Here is a 6457-nt window from a genome sequence, read left to right as displayed (position 1 = left end):
GCCAGAAATGTTGTTTAGCCTGTGAATGACGGCCGAAATGGAACTGTGCGTTAGTTAGCGCCGTGTGAGCTCAATTTACTTTGCACCTCTGAAAACGTACTTACATGCAGTCTCGTTCTGTGCTGGATTACATTTATTTTCTAATCTTTGTGTTATCGCCTGTCTGGACCATGGAGTGTTGTTCTTTTTGAGGTGTGCATTGCTTGCTACGTATGTACGTTCGCTCGGTGCGCGTCGTGGACGCCGGCGTTTCAGCAAAGCTGTCTGGTAACGCTATTGACTGGAGCGCGAGACGTTTGTCAAAGTTGTAGTCAAGCGGAGCTGGAGGAATGCTTATAGTGTGATGGGTAAATAAAATTCGCTGCCAGAGCGAATGGCCGGCGTGCTCAAACACCGCGAAGAACCCACGAGCTGCATCCCGTCTCCCCTACGTTGCACACGTACAGATTCGTCCATGTCTCTCATCAGAGCCGTTGGCCGCCGCCGCCGCTGGCCTGCGGGCACTTCATTTTGAAAGCTGGGTAAAGGTCGGCTCGACAAGAGGTTGCTTACATTTCGTTCCGAGTGGTTCGTTCATGAATCCCGCTCACGCGTGCACAGATTTCTCGAATACCATTTGCGCGAGAGGCGAAGTATGTGTTTCTGATTTCAGACTGCCACGTTACGTACGAAAGCGCCGATGTAACTCGGTGCTTATTTGCGCCTAAAATTAAATTAAGCTCTCGTGTTATTATAGCTGTGCCTGTTGAAGGCGTTAATTGTTTCATTGAAATACTTCCTACTTTGAGCGCGTTCAATGCTTTCGCTGATTTTTCTAGCAGCGTTGGGTTAGACTACCTCCATGCAAGAAACACATCTCATTACTGCGCTGTTGGGGCTGCACTTGAAGGAAAAACTAAGTGAATTTCAGACGGTATTTTATCGTCACAGTAATATTTTGTCTGAACCTCTCGACTGCTTTTGAAACGGCACAGCTGCAGCCCCTGTGTGCTGTATGAGGTTTCTAAATAATGAGCGCGGCATGGAAGCGCTGCAACCCGCTTGTTTCTAAGAGCGCGCGCAGATCTATGAGTATGCTGTTCCGTCTTTTTGCTTCAAGTTATAGGCGCAAATCTGTGGTGAACTAGTTGCTTCTGCCTGCTGGTTTTGTATAGCTTGTGCCCGTTTGAGTATCTGCTTACGTACACCCGGCCAATTCTTTAACTGGCTCTGGTGTTGCATCGCTAAATGCACCTTGTAGAAAGGCGCCTTTTGGCTACAATGCTGGCATATTCATGTTGCAATTTGACGCTTGAGATGGCATTTCATAGTTTCATTTTGTTAATATAGTGTTTGAGTGGAGTACTTGCGTGTTTAGATCGAAGTTATCATAAATATTCATCATCTGCCACTACGAAGAGCCGAAACAAGCGGAATACGCAGCAATGGTTCTGGTGGCACATTTGCACTTACTCTGGGTAAACGACTTGTCCGCCATGAAAGGAGTGGTAGTTTACCCAGACGATGAGGCCATATGGACCAGATCCATTGCTGCGTATGCCGCTTGTTTGATCTGTTCGTAGTGGCAGACGAATATTTCTGATAACGTTGATCTAAACACGCAAGTACTGCACTCAAACATTATATGAACAAAAAGGAACCACGAAATGCCATCTCACTCGTCAAACTACAGCATGAATATGCCAGCAGTGTAGCCGAAAGGCACCTTTTTTACAAGGTGCATTTAGCGATGCAACACCCGAGCCAGTTAAAAATTTAGCCGGGTGTACCATTCTTCACGCAGGGTATTTTGGAGCGCTTCTTCTATAGCGGTTATAAGAATAAATTCTGCAATATTCTCCTTTTTGGATCCCTGTGTAAGGTGCACTGAATCTGTATTTTATGAAGGTGACATTCTTAACAGCTGCTTGCGAGTGAATGCTGATATGTGGCACAATTGTTCGAAGTCTTCTGTTACAAATAATGTAAAAGGATTGCCATACAGAGATCAGTATTGGCTGTAACAGTATTGCAATACAGAAATCAGTATCAGTACTGGATTCAGAGTAGAGTGCTCCAGGGATTATGGGTCTTTGTTACAATGTTTTATGAAGACACTTATCTGTCGTGTATTTACTGAAATGATTAAGCCGGCGCGATAGCTCAGTGGCTATCATGTTCGTCTGGCGACCTGAAAGATGCAGGTTCGATTCCGGCCTAGGCGGTCGCATTTTAATAGAGGAAAAATGCTAAATGCCTGTGTACTCTGCACAGGTGGCCGAAATTATTCCGCAGCCTTTCACTTCAGCATCTCGTAGCCTGTGTCGCCTTGGGTCTTTGAACCCCATAAAACCAAACCAAAAGATCAAGATTGCCTTTCTAGAATGGCATAGCCAGGATATGTCTTGCATTGTAAAAGCACTTGCTTAGAGATGGAATGGGAATTTTTTTTCAGTTCCTCTTATATTATTTTTTTCCTCTGTGCTGTACAGGTGAACATGCCCGGATGATTGACTGCAGACAGCAGGCCGCAAGAATGCTTCTGAGGAAACTAGCTGGACTGTTACTTTCAACATTTATGTTACTGTGGTGCATTCTTATGGCCATGTATTGCATATTCACCGCCTGGATAGCTTGGAAATAAACTAAATTTGTAAATATATTGATTGTGTCATTTGTGAACTCTGTCTGATGACCTTTTTCAACAGTTGTAGACTGTCTGTCTATAGGCAGTCTATAGATAATGGTCTACTAATAGTTTAGTAGACAGAGGTCTACAGACTGTCTATAGACAAAGGTCTGTAGCACTGCCAGGCCACACACCTATGGAATGTCTATAGACAGTCTATAGACATATGTCTACTGGACCAGTAGACTTTTGTCTGTAGACTGTCTATACAAGAAGTCTATGGCCATAAGTCTATAGGTCGTCTATAGACAAGTGTCTATAGACGGTCTATAGACAACTCTATAGGAAATGTATGACCATAAGTCTATAGATCGTCTATAGACTGTCTATAGACCTGTGTCTATAGACTTCCTATCGACCTATAGACTTTCAGTAGACATTTGTCTATAGACAAAAGTCTACTAAAAGTGTATGGCCATAAATCTATAGACTGTCTATAGACCAGTCTAAAGGATTTGTCTATAGACAGTCTATAGACTTCATAGACTAAAGTCTATAGATAGTCTATGGACTGTCTATAGAAATTTTTATAAGGGTAAGCCCCCGCCAATTTTTTTATGTTGTTTAACATCCCAAAGCGACCCAGGCTATGATGAGGGTAGCCGTAGTGGAGAGCTCCGGATAATTTCGACCACCTGGGGTTCTTTAAAAGGGCTCTGAAATGGCTGTAATTAAGTTGCAGTGTGCCGCTTCACGAATATTCTCCAGCAAGAATTATTTTTGTGCGCTTAGCGGAAACTGAGTTATTTTTAGTCAAAATTTGAATTGCAGCTCCTTCGCGCCTTTCCCTCTCCTCTCGTCACTTTTTGGACGCTGGAAGGTCGGCGCTTCTCCGCCGGCCCCACCTCCGGGGGCGGAGATCCCTGACCCACCGGAGCTACGTCGCTTATTGGCCGCAGCCATGGTATAGCTGCCTGATGTCCGAAAAAATCTAGCCAACAGCATCTTTCTCAACTTGTATACGCAGCAGCGTGCGACGGAGGAGGGTCCGAGCATGAAAAAGTCGCCGGAAAGGGCTTGCCGACTTTCGCGCGTGATTATGGGCTCTAGATGCTACGCGTAGAAGTGCATTATTTGGCTCAAGTGTTCGTAACAACACAATGCAGTGATTCAGCGAGTTGATGTGCTCTCCTCGGAGGGTTTTTCAGAGCTCCATCTGTCATAGCATGCTGAATACGCCGGTTCTCGTCCGATCACCTGACTGATTGCGCAGCATAAGGGCCTCTAGCATTTCGCCTACATGGGAATGCGACCACCACGGCCGGATCGAACCCGCGCCTTTCGGGTCAGCAGCCGAGCAACATAACTACCATAACCACTATAACCACTAGCACCATAACTACTATAACCGTAACCACTAAGCCGCTGCGGCGGCTTTCTAGCATATCAGCGTAGCTTGACTTAGTATTCCACTTTAGGGCTCCTTTTAACATTCAGCCGCTACAGATAGACCATGCAGTTGAAAATATATAATGAATCAACGTCCAGAACGTATAGGTATTGGATAGTTTTAGCATAGCGGAGAAGTACCATATAACAGACGTGTACCGCATTACCGGAGGCCAGCTGCGCACGCGCACTAGCAGGCGCGCGGTCAGGTGGGGCGCACACCTGCTACTGCGGGTGAGCTCGTCCGTGCTTTGCTAAAACTGTATTGTAGACGAGTAGACGTTGGTGCTTGGTTACGATAGCACAGAAGATAAGCATTTGTTTTAAAAAAATAAACTAGCCCATACCGGCTAAAGAAGCAAGCGTTTTCCAATGTTGTTATAAAGCAGTGACTTCTGCGACTTTCGAAGTTGCTTGCTATGAAATTTGAAGGGGATTTCGCGCATGTCACAAAGCTGTCATGCATGCTGCACAGCCTCCACGATTGCCGAGAGGATGAACAATTTTTGCGGTAAAGTCGATCGCGCATTGAATTATTCGGCCCGATTATTCAAACAAACAAACAAAAATCTCCATTCTACCCTCCAGGGCGAAGTGAGAAGGAGAGCCTGTACCCTCCAAACCCCTCCGGAGACGACGCACTTCCTGGTCCACATACAGACCAAACCCACCCGGCACGAACCAACATACGACTCATTCTCAATGGCCGGCATTACCATTAGACACACGTGGTACACGTCCATTGTAAGGGTGCAACCGCTACCGACTAAATTATCGCTTGCGACAGACATGTACCAAGACAACTACACCTTTAGGGAGTTTTTAGAATTGAAGAACCGTGTGCATCGATTAAGGGGATAGGGTCCCCCTATTTTGGAACTCGGCCTCCCCGATACATCGCTGCAAAATTTTCTAGTGTTCCGGCCCGTCAGACAAAATTATTCTTTCTTGGCTAAAAATAACATAAATGGAGTGTTTACGCTATTGTGGTAGTCCCCATCAGACTTGTGAAATACGTTTCACACTTGTAACGGCTTGAAAATTGACGCTGTGTGTAAGGCACCGGACGTGCGGTAGTCAATTGCGCCTGAGTACACAGTTCACTCTAAAGGATTTATTTTGGCCGAGGCTCAAACAACAGTGACCGAACAGCGCTCGAAACGGTCTGGCTCCTACGCGGCATGCACTTCTTTCCTGCGCAAGAGTCCAATGAGGTGTTGGACCAGGAAGCCGGACCAGGACGAATTTTTCTTCGACTGCGAAGTTTCTGTGCTTTCTTTTGCACCCGTATGGCTGCGCTTGGGTGAAGGCTAATGAGTAATTTGTTACAGTCTGTGAGGTGGCGCTGACGGTCTGTGTGGTCCATGGCACGGATCGCCGTTCCAGCTGCAATCCAAGAACGCCTTTGTGCTAAATAACGCGAGCAGGTTTGCAGATACAGGGTGTTTCACGTAACTTGAACCAAGGATTTAAAATAGCGGTAAACCGCAGCCCGCTGAAACCAACTATACATCGTTCGCCATCACGTGGCGCTCCTCCGAATACTTTTTTAATTGCGCTTAATTAGTTAGTTAACTAATATGAATTATGCAAATTTTAAAATATTCATTTTAGTTCCAAGACTGTTAGGTTGTACAACAGGTTTATAAACAACCGATGCAGTTTACTGCAGCATCGTATCTCCTACGGGGTCCTTTTTTCCGGCACCTAAAGAAAGCCCACGAAATATGACAAAATACTAGTGACTACGCTCGTGCGCTACCAAATTGCAGCGCTCTCAACGGCGTTTCGAGCAAAAGGAGCGTGCCCGCTGACCGTGGCGAAGTGAACGGCCGCCGCTCTTATCAGCGGCTTGTAGTGCGTCAGCACTTTCCGCAGCGGCGCGCGGCGGCCGTTCACTTCGCCACGGTCAGCGGGCACGCTCAGTTTGCTCGAAACGCCGTTGAGAGCGCTGCAATTTGGTAGCGCACGAGCGTAGTCACTAGTATTTTTTCATATTTCGTGGGCTTTCTTTAGGTGCCGGAAAAACTGCATCGGTTGTTTATAAACCTGCTCTACAACCTCCCGTAACGGTCTCGGCACTAAAATCAACATTTGAAAATTTGAATAATTAATCTAGTTAATTAACTAATTAAGCGCAATTAAAAATATTCTGAGGAGCGCCACATGATGGCGAACGATGTATCGTTGGTTTCAGCGGGCTGCGGTTTACCGCTTTTTTAAAATCCTTGGTTCAAGTTACGTGAAACACCCTGTATATCAGTAAAGCAAACCGCCGTCCATGGTGGTTGCCGATGTTCCACGCTAGCGAGAAGACGTCCTTGGAGCGCATACGTGTTACGGGCTGCAGGAATGGATTTTATGCCGCCTGTCGAAGCTGAAGTGTGCTTTTCACATACT

This window comes from Amblyomma mixtum, chromosome 3, assembly GCF_055824585.1.
Source record: "Amblyomma mixtum isolate Tamu chromosome 3, ASM5582458v1, whole genome shotgun sequence".
In the NCBI taxonomy this organism is placed as follows: domain Eukaryota; kingdom Metazoa; phylum Arthropoda; class Arachnida; order Ixodida; family Ixodidae; genus Amblyomma; species Amblyomma mixtum.
This window is presented reverse-complemented; position numbering follows the sequence as displayed.